At 47.2% G+C, this 20,412-nt stretch overlaps 1 protein-coding gene across 2 annotated transcripts in view; it reads right to left on the minus strand.

Annotated features, from left to right (window-relative positions):
- Window positions 1-20,412, minus strand: part of KCNJ6 (potassium inwardly rectifying channel subfamily J member 6) — a 276,710-nt gene that overhangs the window by 11,204 nt on the left and 245,094 nt on the right. The gene's annotated exons all lie outside the window — the stretch shown is intronic.

Here is a 20,412-nt window from a genome sequence, read left to right on the forward strand (position 1 = left end):
CATCGACTTAGAGTGAAGTTTGGCTTATGGAACTACACCCGGGAGGTCCTCCAGCCGAACGTCATGGATCAGCGTTACTCTCCTCCCATCGTGCCGTGCAGGCCCCGACTGCCGCCCGAGGTGACGTTGGAAGGGATGCCCCCCACCCCGACTCTGTACTTGCCCCGGGCCCAGTGAGGATAGTTATTCAGACTGTGCAATAACCATAATACTTTCAAGGCTTGTCCCTTCTTCTTAAAGATAAGAAACCTTTTCCTGGTTTGCACAGAAATGCCATCTGAGCGACTGCAGCCCAGGAGTCAGGAGCAGCTTTTTTTTTTTAACGTTTATTTATTTTTGAGAGACAGAGAGAGACAGAGCACGAGTGGGGAAGGAGCAGAGAGAGAGAGAGGGAGACACAGAATCCGAAGCGGGCTCCAGGCTCCCAGCTGTCAGCACACAGCCCGACGCGGGGCTTGAACCCACGAACCCTAAGATCGTGACCTGAGCCGAAGTAAGGTGCTTAACCGACGGAGCCACCCAGGCGCCCCAGGAGCAGCTTTTTTAAAAATATGAAATGACAGAATGGGGGAAACTCCACCCATCCTCAGGGATGACTTCTCCAGTGGCCAGGCAGGTCCGGGGCCTAGGGCCCACAACTGCTTTTTAGGGACCTATAAAAATTCTTTTAAAATCAGAAGAAAACAAGGAACTTTTAGGTAGAAGAAAACATTAAAATAGTCACCCTTACTCTAATAAGATTGTAAAATGTCATGTAATTAAAACTTAAAAAAAAAATGAATAAGGGATCCTTCAAGGCCAAACTACCTGTGACACACAAAAGTCCCGTGGTCAGTGTTCGTTCATTCCAGGAAACAGCCAGTCAGTCCACGTGTCGTTTATTGAGACAGCCGATAAGGTGTATCAGGCAACTGCTTTGTGTCGAGTGCAGGGGGAGAGGGGAGAAGAGAATACGTGTGGGTGTTTCCACGGAGGATTCAGAGCTACAGGATGATTTCAGAGCATGGCACTTGCTCCGTGTGACTAGAAGAAGAAACCGGGATGCCAGGGACTTACGTGATTTACCCCGCTCAGCTGTCAGGGCCCGAGTCAGCGCTGCCCTCACTCCAGCCCTGGGTTCTTCTCCTTAATCCCCAAACCGAATCCTACCCTTTGGCAGTGTCTGTCTGGCTAACCCACAAAAGCCCCCTTTTATGCCTCTAACACAAGTACTGCAGGACTTCTAGATAAGGCAAAGAAAAGGGTGCTGTCTTGCTTTTTATTTCCCGACCAGCGCTTCTCGTCCGAACTGCCAACTCTTCGTGTGTGTTGGGGTGTGAGGGGGGAAGACAGATGATGGCAGGGACATATGGGCTCAGAATGAGGAGTACACAGGAAGTCAAGGGGAAAAGGTGATAAAATAACCTCAGTAACTTTTTTTTTTTTTTCCCATAAAGGAGGTACACGTTTATTGTGAAGTGATTAGAAGCCAGCGATGGTCAAATACCATAAAATCCGCCTAGGCTTTCCATTCTGGCTATATACGTAACCAAATGCAGTGAGGAATGACATCTACCGTTACTAAAGTTAAAATCTAAATGGACCTTCAACATCTGTTGGGACTGGCTGAAGAGAGAATCAGACACTTGGGATACAGGTATGAAGAAACAGCAGCGGGTGCAGCCAAGAGGATGTCACCAGGAAGGCCGGCGGGGGGAGGGGAGGAACCCCTGAAAACCTTCTCCCCCATAAAAGCAATGAGAGCAGTGGCAAGCACGGACCAAACAAACTCTTCTAGAGCTCTGTAAATGAATTCCGGGGGAGCTTCCTTAGGAACAAAACAGCTGAACTTTAGTAAGAACCCTGAACGGTGTGGAATTTTAACTCCCCCTGCTCAGCTCCACGAGCCTCAAAAACCAACAGCCCCAAATCGTGGTGAAAACCAGCAGCCTAACAGCTAGCGGAGGTCAGAACACGGGTGGAGCTCTTTCAAAGCCCCGTTCTCAGAACCGTCATTACTTCATGTGTCTGGCGGTTCCCTAGAAAACCCCGCTTGCAAGGCTTGTCTTTGTGTGACCTGGCAGAGAGCTCACCCAATGCAGGCAGCCTTTTACCTTGGGTCAGTTGTCAGAAACAGCCAGGCAGTTGTTTAATATTGCAGCTGCTTGGGGGGCAGTGATAACAGTTGGGGAAAACAACAAGCTAACCAAGAAACAAAAGGAAAAGCTGGAGAAAGATGTCCGTAAGGAACTTGGAAAAACTCTGACATATTCCTGAGAATCTAGAAGACCACATGCATGTCTAGAAGACCACAGTAGGACTGTGTACATGCCCAGGAAAGACCTGAGAAGGCCCTGAACTCTTGTCTCTGGCTGACCTTGAGCCTCTGAGCAAGCAGGAAGTGAAGGTGAAGGCAAGGCTGTAAAGTTCCTACCTCAGTGTTGAAGGCCTGCCCCCCCCTCCCCCCACCATGCACACAGCACTCCTTAGCAGAGACTGGAGACCTACTGATTCCAAGCATTTAAGGAAACCTTTGTCCAGTCATTAGCTGATTACAAAGCTAACTGAGCAAAGATTTCAGGGGGCTACATACAAAACTATATAGACTTCCTGAATCTCACGCTAAGTCACTAAACAAACAGCAACAGCAACAAAAAACCCTGGAGAGGAGGGAGAATCTGATTTTTAGGGTTGCCACATTATATTATTTAAAATACTGGCTTTAGGGGCGCCTGGGTGGCTCAGTCGGTTAAGCGGCCGACTTTGGCTCAGGTCACAATCTCACGGTCTGTGAGTTTGAGCCCCGCGTCGGGCTCTGTGCTGACGGCTCAGAGCCCGGAGCCTGTTTCAGATTCTGTGTCTCCCTCTCTCTGACCCTCCCCTGTTCATGCTCTGTCTCGCCCTGTCTCAAAAATAAATAAAATGTTAAAAAAAAAAATTTTTTTTAAAAAAAAATAAAATGCTGGCTTTAAAGATTTATGAGACCTATGAAGAAAAAAGGAAGTATGGCCCATGTATAGGAAGAAAGCAGTCCATTGAAACTGTCCTAGAAGCTGAGACATTGGACTTACCTGACTCGCTATTGTAAATATGTGAAAAAAACTAAAGGAAATTATGAGAATGATGTCTCACCAAATTGAAGATATCAATAAAGGAATACAAATCATATATAAAAAAACAAATATAAATTAAATTATATTAAATTCTAGGGCTGGAATGTATAATAGATGAATGAAAAATGCACTGGAGGTACTCAACAGCAGATTTGAACTGGCAGAAGAAAGAATCATGAGCTTGAAGACAGGTCAATTGTGATTGTCTCCAGTCTGAGGGACAGAAAGAGAAGAAAGAAGAAAACTGAGCTAAGCCTCAAGAGATGTGTGGGACACCGTCGATCATATCATATGCGTAATGGAAATCTCAGAAGGAGAGTAGAGAGAGAAAGGGGGAGAAGAAATACTTGACACGAGGGCTAACAACATCTTAAATTTAATGGAAACCACTGGTCTACACTTACAAGAAGTTTATCAAACTCCAAGTAAGATTAACGCAAGAGATTCATACTCAGACACGTCAATAATCAAGCTGTTGAAACACAATGACAAAGAGAGAATCTTTTTTTATTACATTTTTTTTTTAACATTTATTTATTTTTGAGACAGAGAGACACAGAGCATGAACGGGGGAGGGTCAGAGAGAGAGGGAGACACAGAATCGGAAACAGGCTCCAGGCTCTGAGCTGTCAGCACAGAGCCCGACGCGGGGCTCGAACCCACGGACCGTGAGATCATGACCTGAGCTGAAGTCGGACGCTTAACCGACCGACTGAGCCACCCAGGCGCCCCGACAAAGAGAGAATCTTAAAAGCAGCAAGATATAGACGACGATCACACACAAGGGATCTACAACAATATCATCATCTGGTTTCTCGTCAGAAACCATGGAAGCCAGGAGGCAGTGAGAAGACACATTGCAAGCACTTAAAGACAAAGACTATATGTCAAGGACCCTACATCCACCAATTTTGTCTTTCACACAAGAAAGAGGAATTAAGACATTTCACGGTAAACAAAAACTGAACTGATTTCTGGCAGTCCTACTCCACGAGAGGTACTAAAGAGAGCCCTTCAGAATGAAATAAAAGGTTATTAGATAGTAACTCAAATCAAGAAATAAACAGCATTGATCAAGGCAACTACACAGGCAAATATAAATGTTTTTCTTCAGTATAATTTTTTGGTTACTCCATTTATATGGCAATTACACTATTTCATTCAATGGAAATGCCACAGTTTACTTATTCAATAAAACAAAGCGATTCAAAGGTATGTGATGGGGCTTTTTGTTGAGGGAAATGTAAATACTGACTTGGTTTGTGGAAACTGTGTACTGTTAGGAGCTGAATTGTTCCCTTAAAATTTCCTATGTTGATGTACTAACCCCCAGTATTTCACACTGTGACTGTTTTTAAAGATAGGGTCTTTAAAGAGATAATTCCATTAAAATGAAATCATTAGGATGGGTTCTAATCCAATATGATCAGAGTCTTTGTAAGAGTGGATCAGGACATAGATATGTACAGAGGAAAGACCATGTGAAGACACAGGAAGAAGGTGGTCATTGGCATGACAAAGAGAGAGGCCTCCACAGCAACCAACCCTACCTTGATCTTGGACTTCCTGCCTCCAGAATTATGAGGCAATAAATTTATGTTATTTAGGCCTCCCAGTCTGTGTTACTTTGTTATGTACCTAGCAAACGAATAACTTATTGAATTCTATAGGGATAGTAAAATATGTTTTCATAGTACCATTTTAATGAGATTGTTTAATTTTTGTAATAAAAAGGTGAATAGGTGAGATTTAAATGGATGCTTTTCCTTTTTTAATTCATTTTGTGGTGTCCTAATTCATTTAAAAAGGGATAAAAAATAATATTAATGTACTTATCCAATTGTACAATATTAAAAAGAGTTTTTAGTGTAAATTGATAATTTTCCTTTTTTGCAGAAAGATTCCTATTCTACACATTGCCATTGGTTCTAATCTATTCTTTAAAGATGTGATTTTCATTGAATTTGAAAAAGTAACAAAATACAACCAACTGGGTTAACATGGTAAGAAAGAGCTGCTAAGGTTACATCAGTGCGTATGTATGTTGTGTTATTTTCCATATCAAGAAGACCATCATGGAGTCCCCTGCATTAGGTGTTTAGTGAGTAAACATCTCTCTGGAAAAAGAGATGCTTCTTTTGGTGAAGAGCGAAACGTGAAAAAGCTGATCTCCAGTTCTGATCGCTCTCCACTCTCCGGGCATACTGACTCTCCCGCCATTGGCATTTGTGCTTTTATGCCTGTGTTCATCTCTTTGCCATATCTTGAATATCCTTCTCCCAATGGGATCCCGCTCATCTTTCAAGAGCTAATTTGTCATCTTCTTTCTGGAGCACTCTGTGACTGACCAGTCCCTAGCTGAAACTATAGAGCCCAGGGTGCCATAACACTCCAGTGATACCCTCTCATGGTCCTTATCCCGCTGTTTGCAGTTGCCTCTAAGTGTCCGTTTCCCTTGTTGAATTGGGATCACACTGGGGCTGGTAGGTCTTGTTTATTTCCATGTTCCTAGCATTTAGCACAGCGCTTCAACATTGTAGTTTCCCAAACACTACTTGTTGTCAAGTCAAAAGACTTGACTTAGGAAAACTATAGAGAAGCAGTTTAGTTAACATTGTTGGTTGGTAATGTCTCAGATCCGTTATTCAGGAAAAAGATGGCTTGTGAGTCCTTTTTTTTAAATTTAAATTCAAGGGGTGCCTGGGTGCCTCAGTCAGTTGAGCATTTGACTTTGGCTCAGGTCATGATCTCATGGTTCATGGTTCGAGCCCCACATTGGGCTCTGCGCTGACAGCTCAGAGCCTGGAGCCTGCTTCAGATTCTGTGTCTCCTTCTGTCTCTGCCCCTCCTCCACTCACACTCTCTCTGTCGCAGATATAATAAATAAACATCAGAAACATAAAAAAAAAAATTAAATTCAAGTTAGTTAACACGCAGTGTAGTCTTGGCTTCAGGAGTAGAACCAGCGATCCATCACTTACATATAACACCCGGTGCTCATCTTGAAAAGTGTCCTTTTTAATGCCCACCCCCCACTTAACCCCTCCCCCCACCCAACTCCTCTCCAGCAGCCCTCGGTTTGTTCTCTGTATTTAAGAGTCTCTTATGGTTTGTCTCCCTCTGTTTTTATCTTCTTTTTCCTTCCTTTCCCTGTGTTCTCTGTTGAGATTCAAAGGGGCACATGCACCCCCATGTTTATAGCAGCACTATCAACAACAGCCAAATGGTAGAAAGAGCCTAAATGTCCATCAACAGATGAATGGATAAAGAAGATGTGGTGTATATATACAATGGAGTATTACTTGGTAATCAAAAAGAATGAAATCTTTCCATTTGCAACAATGTGGATAGAGCTAGAGGGTATTATGCTAAGTGAAATAAGTCAGTCGGAGAAAGACAAATGTCATATGATTTCATTCATGTGTGGAATTTGGCTTGAGTCCTTAGGAAGGAAAGTGGGAGGTTTCTGTTTCCAGTGTTATCCCGGACTATCTATGAAGGACCCACGGCTAAAATATAAACTAGGTGCTGGAAAATTACAAAATCCATGCATTTTTTAAACGTTTATTTATTTTTGAGACAGAGAGAGAGGGAGAGAGAGCATGAACAGGGGAGGGTCAGAGAAAGAGGGAGACACAGAATCTGAAACAGGCTCCAGGCTCTGAGCTGTCAGCACAGAGCCCGACGCGGGGCTCGAACCCACGGACCGCGAGATCATGCCCTGAGCCGAAGTCAGACGCTTAACCGACTGAGCCACCCAGGCGCCCCCAAAATCCATATTTTTAATAAAAAGTAAGTTCAATTAAAAAAGTAAGGGATAGGACTTCTGGTTCCGGTGAAGACAGAATTAAGTACAGCTTTTCTCTCCTGCTGATTACAAACAACTAACTTCTCTAGACAAAATCTTCAGCCTAAAGACTCCAGAAATTCTAACACGAGCGGGAAGATGGGAAAAGGGTACCAAACATGAAGATCAACTTGTTTGGGGTAAATTTCTTGTTTTTCCTTTTTCTTTGCTTCATTTTTCATCACCTGGCTTTAACCAGATGAGTGTTCCCAGCATAGAACTCGGCAGCAGGTGCTGACAACAAAATCTCGGGGAGAAACCTTGTCCTTCTGACCACAGCACTGGGACAAGGTGCCCCTCTGAGCCAGAGGATGAGAGTGGGGGGGGGTCCCCACTAGGTTCGTCCTCTCCTCACCCAGCCCTCAGTGTTGCCCCATCGGGAACTTCTCTGTGTGCTGTATGTCACAGGCACTGAAAGCCTGGAGAAAATCTGGCCAGAGGATAGGAAAAGGGGACTGTGAACAAAGAGTTTGTGGTTGTGTTTTTCTCATTTCTCACTGCTTTACCCTGACTTTACCCGAGTCTGTGAGACCATGCGGGGCACAAGTGGCTAGAATTCAGAGAAAAATCCTGTCTTGCTAGACAGAAGATCGAGCAGCGGGTGTCTGGGAGCTGAAAACGGTGGGGAATCCTACAGAGGATAGAGCTGGGGACGAGAATCCTGTGAATGAATTCCGTGCATGAGTTGATACAAGTCTGGAGCTTTGCATGCACGGGACAGAAAACAAAAAAAAAGATGAATTTTAAAAATGACCACGTCTTTCATAATATACCATCACATTTCTAAATAGCTTCTGTCAAACAAGAAACCCTACTGAAATTCAATGATACTTGGAACTGAATGATATCAAAAGTCTAAATGTCATAATTATAGGATACATGGAAAGCGAGAAAAACGTATAGGTCTAAATGCTTCTGTTAGAAAAGAAGAAAGTCTGGGGCGCCTGGGTGGCTCAGTCGGTGAAACGTCCGACTTCGGCTCAGGTCACGATCTCGCTGCTTGTGGGTTCAAGCCCCATGTCGGGCTGTGTGCTGACAGCTCGGAGCCTGGAGCCTGCTTTGGATTCTGTGTCTTTCTCTCTGTCCCTCCCCGTCTTGTGCTCACTCTCTCACTCTCAAAAATAAATAAACATAAAAAAAATCTTTAAAAAGAAGAAAAGAAAGAAAATCCAAAAACTAACATGCAGAATATCCATCTTAAGAAAGTAGGAGAGACCAACAGGGCATACAGAAGTTGAATCGCTATGTTGCACACCTGGAACAGTGTGTGTCAGCCCTGCTCAGTGGAAAAAAAATTAGCAGCAGCAGCAGCAGCAACAACAACAACAGGATGAACCCATGGCAAATAGGCAATAAAGGTCAGTGTGCAAATTACTAAAATAGACAACAAACGAAAAATAGGATGGATAAAGGCAAGAATTGGTTGTTTGAAAAGTCTAATAAAATGGAAACACATCTGGTAACCTTGGTCCAAAGTACATCCCTGGGGAATCTGTCCTCACAATCTCAAAAGAAATGAGGGGACGTTGAGTGGTGCAGATTGCCACTGCGAGATGGCATGAGGCAAAGTGGGACTCGGGGAGGAAGAGGTCTTCTCGAGTGTTCTCAGGTCCAGGCATGCCTTCGACTTTATGCTGGGGGAGGCTGCTTGGTTTTCGTAGCAGCGTGGTATGGTCTAAGTTATTTCCCCAAAGCCCCAAGCCGTGCGCGCGCACGTGTGTGTGTGTGTGTGTGTGTGTGTGTGTGTGTGTATCTTTTAAATATTATTTCCTTTCATAATTTCATAATTTCTCCTCTGAGAACTTCTCTGTTTGGATCTCTGGTTAATCTTCCAAGAGTTGAACCTGCAGGGAAGTGATTAGAACTAGCTCCTCTTTTTGGTGGCCATTTCATTCTTTGAGTAAGACTATGTAAGAGCAAGGACGGGGGTGGGGGGCGTGTAACGGCGGTGGGCTCAAAGCCCAGTCCATCTAGAAGCCAGGAAACCTAACTGCGGCACCGCTAAGGAATCTGTCATAGCGGCTGAGCAGGCAGAGGGTCAGGCCTGCAAGACGAGGGTTTAACAGGCAAAGCTCTATTTTTAGATTCACAGCAGCAAATTATGATGGGAAATGTTTTGAGCAGAATACCAATATGATGAAAGCCATCCTCAAGAGAGAGCCCGCTGGCTAAAGCCAGAGGGATTCACTCTGTAGACAGATAATACATCAAGACCGCCTGGAGAATACGATGCCAATAAAATGAAATGGATATAAACCGCCATCACCACTTTGAATACTGTAAAATTAACCAATATGGACCATCAGTATTCAGAGACAAAGAATTGACTGTAGGGGCTTCGCCTTCTTATTTCAAATGCTGGGCTAAACGATGTGATGTTTCTCTTTACTCCTCGCTATTCTCGGTAAGGACCGCACTGAATTAGCACAGTAATGAAGTGTTCCGCACTTATGTTTATAAGTGTTTGTGTGGGAGAAGAACGTTGGTGATTTACCAAGCGCGATGTCAAAAAGAAACAGTATAGTGTAATCTCTGCCATAGCATGATAATAACTTTCATTCAGTAGGTTCAGCCAACTGCTGATTATTTAAATAACAGAGCCCTGCCTTCCACTCAGGTTACAAGGCCCTTCCATAAACAGTTGTACTTCTTCTGTTACCCAAATATTGGGGGGCCACTGAGGTTCACCTGCAGCCATGCAAAAATAAATGGAAATGTGCATTTTCTTAATGTCTAAAAAAAAAGACATTCTATGTGTGTACTCCTAACTTTGCTCTCGCCAAAGTAGTTGACAAAATTAACAAGTTAAGTTTTGAGTTAAATACGAAATGTTATTGATTGTTTATTTTCTGCCAGGCACAAAACACTTTGTGTGCATCAACCGTCTAGTCCTCGCAGCAGCTTTCTTACAGGGAGGCTGTTAGGATTTCTACCTTCATATGGTCAAACTAAAGCAAAGAAAGTTTAAGTACCTTTCCTGGATAACACAGTTTATGGACTGAATCGTGCGCCCCTAAAATTCACATATTGAATGGGACTGTATTTGGAAACAGCACGTTAGGGAGGTAATTGAGGTTAAACCAAGTCATAAGGGTGGGGCCCTAATTCAATAGGATTGGTGTCTTTGTAAGAGGAAGAGATACCAGAGAGCTTTCTCTCCTGCATGCACACACGAAAAAGGCCATGTTGGGATGCCATGAGAAGGAGGCCATCTACAAGCCAGGAAGAAAGACCCTCTTAAGACTTCCTCCTTTGACTGTATAAAACTCACTTTCCTTTCAAAGTCATCGGAGTCTTCTGGAAGGAAGGAGGATGATGGTAACAGACTCTTTCATAAGATCTGAATAAAACACCTTTTAAAAAAAAAAAAACAACCCACAAGGTGCTGTTTGTCCTTTTGACACTATCAACCACAAACCTGTAAGGGAAAATTAAAAATTTCTTTGCAGAGTATCTGGGTGGCTCAGTCGGTTGAGCATCTGACTTCGGGTCAGGTCGTGATCTCATGGTTCATGAGTTCGAGCCCCTGGTCGGGCTCTATGCTGACAGCTTGGGGCCTGCCTGGAGGCTGCTTTGGATTCGGTGTCTCCCTCTCTCTCTGCCCCTCCCCAACTCGCGCTCTGTCTCTCTGTCTCTGTCTCAAAAATAAATTAACATTGAAAAATTAAGAAAAAAATTCTTTGCACTTCTTTTCAATCTTGGAATATTCCACCTAGGTAGTGTAATCAAGGTCCTGTGTTCAAACGTCGCTTGAATTTGTTTTTTTCTACGTGGCCTGTCATCTATTTCATGTCTAGTTAGGTTCATTTGCTTCTACTTGTATTTCCTTTTAGGATTTGCTTTTGTGATCCTTTTAAGAAAACTGTAAATCATTTAAATGAGGTGCATCTGGTCAGTGGCCCAGGGCCTGGCCCAGAGCGTGTGCTATGACTGTGCTGTGCGCGTGTGTTAGTGTGTGTGAACATGCGTTTTTGTGCTTGTGTGAGCTTCCCTCGTGTGTGTGCAAGTGTGTGTGTTCTCGAGTGTGTATGCGGGAGCGTGTGCGGACGGTGTGGAGGCGCTGGCAGGACCGTGGGGAGAGGCACACGGCAGCTTCTAATCCAGGAGCCTGGTGGACACTTGGACCCTCGCAGCGAGAGCACGTGATACCCCAAAGACCTTGTGGGGAGAGCAAGGAGGCAGGATGTACTTAGGTTACACCCCCTCACTGATGCCAAAATGATGTATAAACCACCCCGATTCAGATGGCTCTTATGGTTCGAGAGGGGAACTTCCCGAGTGACAGTTTAGATCTGAATGAACCACATGGAAAGCTGGAAGTGACCAAGTTACCTTTAATTGGCAAATATAAGCTTTTATTTCTACCAGGAAACCGGGAGCTTAAGAGCAGTGTAGTTAATTTCAGTCACAGGGAAACAAAGTCAATTCTATTTCTACTCATCTGAGCGTGGAGTCTATAAATTATAATCTCTCCTTGGACACAGTTTTTAAAAAGTTGGCTTAAAATTCTAAGCGCTTATCCTTCCCAAATAAAACAAACAATGACACGTATAATTAAAATGACTTCATCTTGAAGCGAAAAAGCAGAGTCCGTGATCCTGAGAGTGCCCTCCAGAGAGTTTATGAAGCTCACGTGGTTCTCTTACTCTTTGCATAGTTGAACATAAACATCTTATTTCAGCTGACTTTAAGATTCTAGTAAAAAACCCAGGCCTTTACGTTTTGAGTTTGATAATTAGAACAATATAGAGTTGGTCGGGGGAAAACTCAGTTTTAGTAAGAGACTTAGGAACTTAAAAAAAATTTTTGTTTAACGTTTACTTATTTTTGAGAGAGACAGAGACAGAACGTGAGCAGGGGAGGGGCAGAGAGAGAGAGAGGGAGACCCAGCATCGGAAGCAGGCTCCAGGCTCCGAGCCGTCGGCACAGAGCCCGACAAGGGGCTCGAACTCACGAACCGCCAGATCACGACCTGAGCCGAAGTTGGACGCTTAACTGATTGAGCCACCCAGGCGCCCCTCGGAACTTTTTTTTTTTTTAAGTTAATTTATTTTGAGAGAGAGAATGCAAGTGGGGAAGGGGCAGAGAGAGAGGGAGAGGGAGAACCCCAAGCAGACTCCACGCTCAGTGCGGAGCCCGAAGTGGGGCTTGATCCCATGACTGTGAGATTACGACCTGGCCTGAGCTGAAATCGAGAGTTGGATGCTTACCTGACTGAGCCACCCAGGCGCCCTGAGACTTAGGATCTTTTTGTTGGGTAAAGGGCGTCCAGATGGGCCATTTTGATGGATCTCTGGGCCCTTGTCCTGCACATTAGTTCACTAGTGCTAAAGGTAAGTTTGTGTTGCCGGAAAGATTAAAACTTATACGAGCCACTGACTACATTCTTGCCGGGGCAACCGAGACCTAACGCTAATTGAGGCAAATCCTGGCCGATGATCTCATCCTACTTACCGGCGCTTCCAAAACCAAAGCCTCAGGTAGAGCCGCTTTGGCCACAGGCGACCAGCTGGCTGTTAGGTCCTCTAAGGACGCAGTGGTCCTGCAGCTCTCGTGACCTGCAAGCTCACTGGACTGGCTCTGCTGCTGACCCTGCTGGCCATGTCCTCCTTCTGAGCCCCCCTGGCCTCCCAGTCCTCTCTCTGGGCTCCGAGGTCCGCTGTCTACATTCTCTCCTTGGATGATCTTGTTCGCTCATGTGACTTTACGAGCTGCTGACCCTCTAACCTCCAGCCCAAACCCCATGCCTGATGCTCCAGACCCCTGCATTCACCTGCCCACTGGGCATCTCCCCTTCGGGTGTCTCATCCAATGCCCCTGACTGAACACGTGCCACCTGCATCACCTTTTCCTCCAAACCTGCCTCTCAGCCCAGATTCCCAATTCCAGCCAATGGCGCTGCTGACATGCAATCGCTTGACGCATATGGTCGGTTCCGCCTCTGAAATGCACCTTGGATCTCGGCTTCCTTCTCTTCCCGTTGCTAGCACCATCGCCACCACCTTGGCCCACGCCACCCTCATCTCTGGAAGCGGCTCCTGCCTTCAGCTCGTCTTCTCCCGACGCTAGGGTGACCTTGGAACAAAGCAGATCTGATGCTATCTGTCTGGCTTAGAGCCTTTCAGTGACATCCCGTTGCCGCGAAAACAAGGTCCAAAGTTCTCACGCGGTCTCTCCGGGTCTCTGCTCCCCTGCCTGACTTGTATATTTCCCTTAGGGGCCATGTAGCCCCCTCCAGCAGGCCTTTCCTGAGTTAGGTCTCTGTCACACCTGCCCATCACACCCCACCGTCCCCTGTGAGACTTCTTGCTGACAGAACATAAATGTCACGACGAGCAGGGACTGTGCCTCGCTTGTGTTTCTGGAGCTGGGCACAATGTGGGATACGATAGCTGCTCAATAAAGACCTGGCGGACTAAAGAAATAAGAGGGAATTACAAAGCATCACCAATATTTCTTACACGAGCACTCTTACAATGACGCGAATCCACTTGGAGAGAGAATGCCCTCAACTGGGAAGAAAACGTAATGGGTGGTTGAGGCTAAGACAAACAGCCCAGGGAGAGCCCCAGCTTAAAGACCGTGGGGCTGGCTGGCTGGGGAGGCTCCTGGACTAAGATGCCCTTGGCTGTCTGTGCCCCAAAGAAGAGGCAGGAGCACACTTCAGGTTAGTGGGACGCACCATGTGTCTCGAAGCCTCCGCGTGTCACTGGCACACAAGCTGTGGACTAAGGTGATCCCATTTAGAACGGACACTTCCGGAAGTTTGGCATCCTGTGGATGCTCCTGGCCTCAGGTCACTTAGGTCTCGAGACCACTCTTTGCCACCGATGTGCATCTGGCCAGCTGTCCGGGCGGGTGAAAGTGAACGGAAGGGTGTCTGTGAGGGCAGCGCAGTGACTCAGGGGAGACCGTCGGCTGACGTGCATTTGACTGGGCAAGTATACAACAAGGCCATCAACACCTATTGACACAATCTTCAGCGGGGCGCCTGGGTGGCTCCGTCAGTTAAGCATCTGACTCTTGGTTTCCGCTCAAGTCACGATCTCACAGTTTCGTGAGTTCAAGCCCCGCATTGGGTTCTCTACTGAGCCTGGAGCCTGCTTGGGATTCTCTCTCTCCCTCTCTCTCTGCCCCTCCCCTGCTCGTACTGTCTCTCTCCAAATAAATAAATAAACTTAAAAAAAAAAAAAAACCCGACGCAATCTTTAGTTCCCAAGCTGAGATTTGTCTCTGCCTCTAAGACACGTGTGTGCAACGCGGTCTTTTTTAGTGACTGGATGGCTCACGTGTGGGAAGGGAAGGAGAACAAAATCCCTCCTCCTGACTTTCCTTCGGGCTTGTGACTCTGACATCGCAGAAGCCGGGGGGATACTGGAAAAGTACCTGAAAATTAACTAGAGCTTAGGCCTGGCCTAGAGGTCGTTCACTTTTGTTGCCTTGTCATCACCGTCTGTGTCCTCACCGTGTCGTATTAACTTTGTGCCTGCAGGGCCACGCTTACTCAGTCTGTGGAGGGCTCTACCTCCCACGTCCTCAGAGGACCCGTTTGTACCCTGCCTTGTTCTGGTCTGTTAGAAGGAAATGCCTGGGGAGAGGAGAAGAGCCTATAACCTCACTTAAACAGGGATTGAAACCAAACACGCAAGTCATGGAGAAAGATGTGTGGCTCGTATGGAGTGTTTGAAAGTGAAGAGAGTGAATCCTAAGGGTTCTCCTAACAAAAGAAAGATCCCCCACCCTTTTCCCTTTCTTCTTCTCGTTCTCCTTCTCCTTCTGTCCCTGTGAGAGGACGGATGTTAACAGAACGCACCGCGGTAAGCGCCCCACGATACGCGAACGTCCCCTCAAACTGACACAGTCCCGCATGTCAGTCACATCTCAGTAAAACTGGAAAAACAAGGAAACGCCCCGAGCCTGTTTGAAATTCTTCCTAAACTTGACAGCTTGCCTGCACAACAGTAACCAAACTCCCCGCCCTTCCTCTTGTCCGCATATTTCCGGAAAGATTCCGAAGTGTCCTTCCCCCAGGGGAGAACTGATGGACGGAAGAAGGGGCAGGCGTGAGAACCTGCCACTGCTAGAAAACAGGTAATTTTTCTTTTGAAAAACGGACTTTAATGGGGTTTTAACCAAAAGCAGTGGACTTTTATTTATTTTTTTATGTTTGATTATTTTTTAACAAAGTAATCTCTATGCCCTGACGCGGGGCTCGAACCCATGGCACCGAGATCAAGAGTCGCAGGCTCCACCGACTGAGCCAGCCAGGCGCCCCAGCAGTGGACTTCTGAAAGCAAACGAGATCTTTATAGACTGATTCACGAACCCAGCGCCAGGAAGGCAATATGATAGAGGCGACGTGTTTATAACAGCAAAGACATCTTCTTAGGAGGCTGTTTAGTCAATGTGGTCTGAAGTTGAAAGTTTGGGCAAATTCCGGAAAAGCGTAGTTTGCATCCTGGGGGTTCATAGAGGTTTGGACGTTGGCGATGTTGAATCCGTTGAACCACATGCCACAAGTAAGCTTTTGTCCGAAGATTCTGGGGCATCATTGCCTAGGCTGCCCTGGGATTGAGCCAACGTGGATCGCCGTCCCTCCTCTGGCCGCAGCTTCCAGGCTCGAAAACATTATGTGCGAGGCACTTAGGGGTCTTTTCTAGAGGTCCTTCATACATCTGATCCTTTTTTACTGTGACAAATGCCTCAAGATGTCCGGGAATCTAGCAATGGCTGCAGCCTTCCTTGTGACCTGTTGGAATGTCTTCATTTTTCAATAACCATGAATGGTTAATGAGATCGCGGCAAATTCTACTTACGGCTCTGTTTGTGAACCTGCGTCTTTTCTTCAAATTTGGAATCTCTCCTGACCTGTCAAAAATGTACTTGGGTGTGGAGAGGGTGAGGCGAGTCTTCCGAATGAGCACAGCCTTGTAAACACATGTGTAATACCTTTAGCAGTGAGAGCCTGCTTTAGTCCAAGTCTGGTCTTGAAGTACTGATTTCAAGTAAATATACCACCTAATCTCTACGTTCCTCATTCCAGTCCATTTAGGGGTGAAAAATGTAGCCCAGGAGGGACCGATGTGTCAGATACGGGGTTTGGATGTTTAATGAGAATCAAATATCCCCAAGGAACAAATGAGAGCTTGGTTTGGCAAAATAAATTCTCGCCTTTTGAAAAAATCTTTTTTAATGTTTATTTATTTTTGAGAGAGACAGAGACAGAGCATGAGGGGTGAGGGGGGGAGGGGTAGAGAGAGAGGGAGACACAGAATCCGAAGCAGGCTCCAGGCTCCGAGCTGTCAGTGCAGAGCCCGACGCGGGGCTCGAACCCACGAACTGTGAGCTCATGACCTGAGCCGAAGTCAGACGCTTAACCGACTGAGCCCCCCAGGCGCCCCAAGATAAATCCTCATCTTGATTCATCCTTCTGCTCACAGATCACCAGCCGGTGTCCACATTCTGGCCTGTTAGTTTCCAGGGGGAGTGACAGGAATACCCCCTCGTCAGTTTGTATTCACACCTGCGGGCTGGTTTTCTCCCCGGCCGATACCATATTCTTACAGCTTCATCATTTACTTGGCCCTGCCTTTTAAGGCAAGGAGGCACCGAAGAAAAAGACACAGTGTTCCTCCCTGGGCTAATCTCTGCCATCTCGTTTTACTGTCCCTCCCGGAGGGAGGCCGGTATGTTCCAGCCTGCGTGCCGGGGATGTTCAGCAGCGTTCCTGAGACGAGGAACAGCGGGTACTGGGATTCTGGGTCACGGCATGTTGGCAATCCACTTAGACTAGTCATAACAGCGGGGGCCTGCACAGGAGTGGCCTGGGTTGTGTGCGTGGATCGGATGAAGGGGAGGGACAGAATCCGTCATCTGTGCCGGTGGGAGGGAGACGAGCCATCTCTTGGGTGGAATAATTCTTGAGTATCTAGCACCGTGCAGAGTACGTAACACATGCCCAGTCAATGACACCATTTATGAAGCACAGAATATCACAGGTATCTTTGTTGTAGCCTTAGGGGAGCTGGAGTGGTTCCTGCATTTCAGCTCATTTCTTCGGATGCTGTGAGCCTTTGGGTCTTTCTGAAAGTGTGCTATTACATGTGAAGAACTGGGGGCGCCTGGGTGGCTCAGTCGGTCAAGCGTCCGACTTCGGCTCAGGTCCTGATCTCGCGGTTTGTGGGTTCGAACCCCACATCGGGCTCTGTGCTGACCGCTCAGAGCCTGGAGCCCGCTTCGGATTCTGGGTCTCCCTCTCTCTCTGCCTTCCTCTGCTCATGCTCTCTGTCTCTCTCTTAAAAATACATAATAAACATTTAAAAAATTTAAAAAAATGTAACGACCTGGCTGAGGGGTCTGTGTGTGGGGGGGAGCAGGGGAGCAATACTTCGTGACCCTTTCAGAAAGAGCTTTGTTCTGAGTTAAAGTATTAACCATATCTTTTATCTTCTGTGTTCCTGTGTTTTGACATCCGGGGACTTGCTGGCCCTGGAGGGACTACCCTTCCCCAGGTTAGCCTATCCCCTCAGATAGACGGTAGACTGCCCGACTATGGGTGCGATTTTCAAACACAAGCCAACCGACCTGGAGCCCACACCCCAGCCACGCTGGGGCTCTCACATTCACCTGCCCTCATCACCCTGGGGACAGCTCCTGTGCCCAGTGTCCATGGAAGTCATTCCAGTTACCCTGTCTTGCTCCTTCCTTCCCACAGCAACTACTATAAAAGTTGTAGCCGTAGTCCCCTCCAGCCCCCCACCTCCTGCCCAACCCTGGTGCTTGTCCTGTGCTCCGGCCCGAGGTGCTATGCCCCGTCCTCTTGAGATCTGTGAGTAACAAACTGTCTTTGCAGTGACAGCTGTCTCCTGACCTGTTGGCCTTCCTGAACCTCAAATTTTCTACTGGGGCACTGTGTTTTAAAACAGTTAACGTGGGGGCGCCTGGGTGGCTCAGTCAGTTAAGCGTACGACTTTGGCTCAGGTCGTGAGTTCAAGCCCCGCGCCGGGCTCTGTGCTGACAGCTCGGAGCCTGGACCCTGCTTCAGATTCTATGTCTCCCTCTCTCTCTGCCCCTCCCCCCTCACGCTCTGGCTCTCTCTCTCTCTCTCTCTCACTCAAAAATAAACATTAAAAAAATAATAAAACAGTTAACACTGGGGCACCTGGGTGGCTCAGTCGGTTAAGTGTCCAACTTTTGATTTTGGCTCGGATCACGATCTCACGGTTCGTGAGTTCAAGCCCCGCGTGGGGCTCTGCACTAAAAAGCACGGGGCCTGCTTGGGAGCCTGTCTCTATTTCTGCCCGTCTCCTGCCCCTCGAAATAAATAAAAATAAACTTGAACGAAGCAAAAACAGTTACCACCTGGTCGACAGAGAGAGCGGCGTCCGTGGCTTGGTTTACATGAACGTAGTGGGAGGAGGTGAAGCATACCTCCTGCAGAGGGTGTTTCCTGAACCTCACGTGGAGACCCGCAGTGTGGGACAGTGCCCTATGTCGGATGTCACGTGTGTAGGTGACATGTGACTGTCACATGTCGCATGTAGCCTGTGACTGTCGCGAGGCTGCCGGGAGGTCCTTCTGGCCCGGAATAGCCAAGGACGGGCTGGGCGGCCGCTGCCACAGACCCTCCTCAGGTGGTCCTGGGGGGACGTCAGGCCGAAGTGGAGCCTGGAGGCGTGGTACCTTCTGACACATCCCCTGCCTTTCTCAAACCTTCCCACAAGAATTAAAGTGCCCCCCCACCCCCGCGCGGCTAAGACTTGGGGTTGAAGGCCAGGAAGGGGCTTCGCCTGTGCGGGTGGGGGCTGGAAATGCCGAGGCATGGCAGCTCTGTCTGCCCAGAGCAGGCCCTCCTCACTGAGACCTCCCTGAGCGGCTGGCTGCTGGGTGAGCCCTTGGAGTGCTCCTCGGGGGAGCAGGGGGGAGGCCACCCGCCTCGGAGGCCCGGCCTCTCCTCTGGGAGACGCTGGTGGAGCACACCGTGGCCATCGATACTGGAGTTGCTAACCCTGCCAACTGGTCCATGGTCTCTGGGCAGGGCCTTCTTGCTAATATTTAGATTGGGGCACAAAATCGGGGATCGTTCCTCTTCCTTTCTGGATAATTTCACTTCAGTCTTTCAGCGTTTTCCCCTAACCAGATTGTCAATAGGTGCACTTTTCAAATGACTTCTCTTGGAGCAGAAGGTCCTGATTTCACCGGGCTGCTTCCCAGGCCACGGATGCCACGGGACCTTTCTCAGTCCCAACAAGATGATGAAAATCAACCTTCTTCCCTATTTCCTGTTATTTCCCGGGGTTGATCCTTCTTTCTGTCTTTCTTTTTAAACAATTTTTAATGTTTCTTTGTTTTTGAGAGAGAGACAGAGAGGCAGAGTGCGAGTGGGGGAAGGACAGAGAGCGAGGGAGACACAGAATCCGAAGCAGGCTCCAGGCTCTGAGCTGTCAGCACAGAGCCCGACGCGGGGCTTGAACTCATGAACCTCGAGATCATAACCTGAGCTGAAGCCGGGTGCTTAACTGACTGAGCCACCCAGGCGCCCAAGAGTTGGTCATTTCTAGAGTCACATCATACTGGATTCATTACCTTGGGTTCTTAAAGTTTAATTTTGTTAAAACTGGTCACTTAGGAAAGGAAGTTTGTACATCACTGTGTTTCTTCTTTTCCTTCCCTTGACTTACATTTCATTTCTGCAGGTTATCCATGACCCGTTATGGAAGAAATATGAGAAGTTTGATGCAGGGAATCTTAGCATTGAGATTTCTAAGAGGAAGATGTGATGCCTTCCCCCCTCTGGCAGTCACCTCCAATTTCCACTCGTTGTTTATACTGTTTAACAGACTCAGAATTCATTGCAATTACATACTTCTCAATAGACATTACTACTGAGACATTGAAGGAGATGTAAAGAGGAATTTTTTTTTTTTTTTGGAAGTTGCAAAAGCCCTCCACGGCAATCCCATGGCAAAATCAGTTGGAGATTAGGATTTTTGTAGTGGGAGGTGGTGGGCATGACAGGAACCTGTTGTCACAGGCTATCTGCGACAGCCACAGAGATGTGGCCGTAAATTCCTGATTGCCTTTGGTTGACCAGCTGTCTCTTGCTGACGTTTCTGAAGGGACTGTTTCCAAATGAACCGGCCTGGGTTCCGGTTTAGCCACGTTTATTTCCTGTATGTTTATTCTACGTCACTATAGGTGACAGCGTGGCATGAACCTGATTCACTGAGTGTTCTGTCTATGTGGTAGGGACCTGCCCCTACCAAGAGCTTCATGAATAAGAAGTCATTTGAGGAGTTTTCAGGAAACAGAAAGACCCTGATCTGTGTGGGGGAAAGAGCTGTGGTGTCACAGCGTGTTGGGGTACAGTGAGGGTAGACACGGGGAGAGCAGGCCTTCCTCATAGTCTGGGTGGGAGTCAGTGGCCGGTGGATCGCAAAGGTCACAAGAGGGAGAGACTGGATGGACTCAAGA

The sequence above is a fragment of the Puma concolor genome, chromosome C2 (assembly GCF_028749965.1).
Source record: "Puma concolor isolate L17-30 chromosome C2, mPumCon1.1.hap2, whole genome shotgun sequence".
NCBI classification, from domain to species: domain Eukaryota; kingdom Metazoa; phylum Chordata; class Mammalia; order Carnivora; family Felidae; genus Puma; species Puma concolor.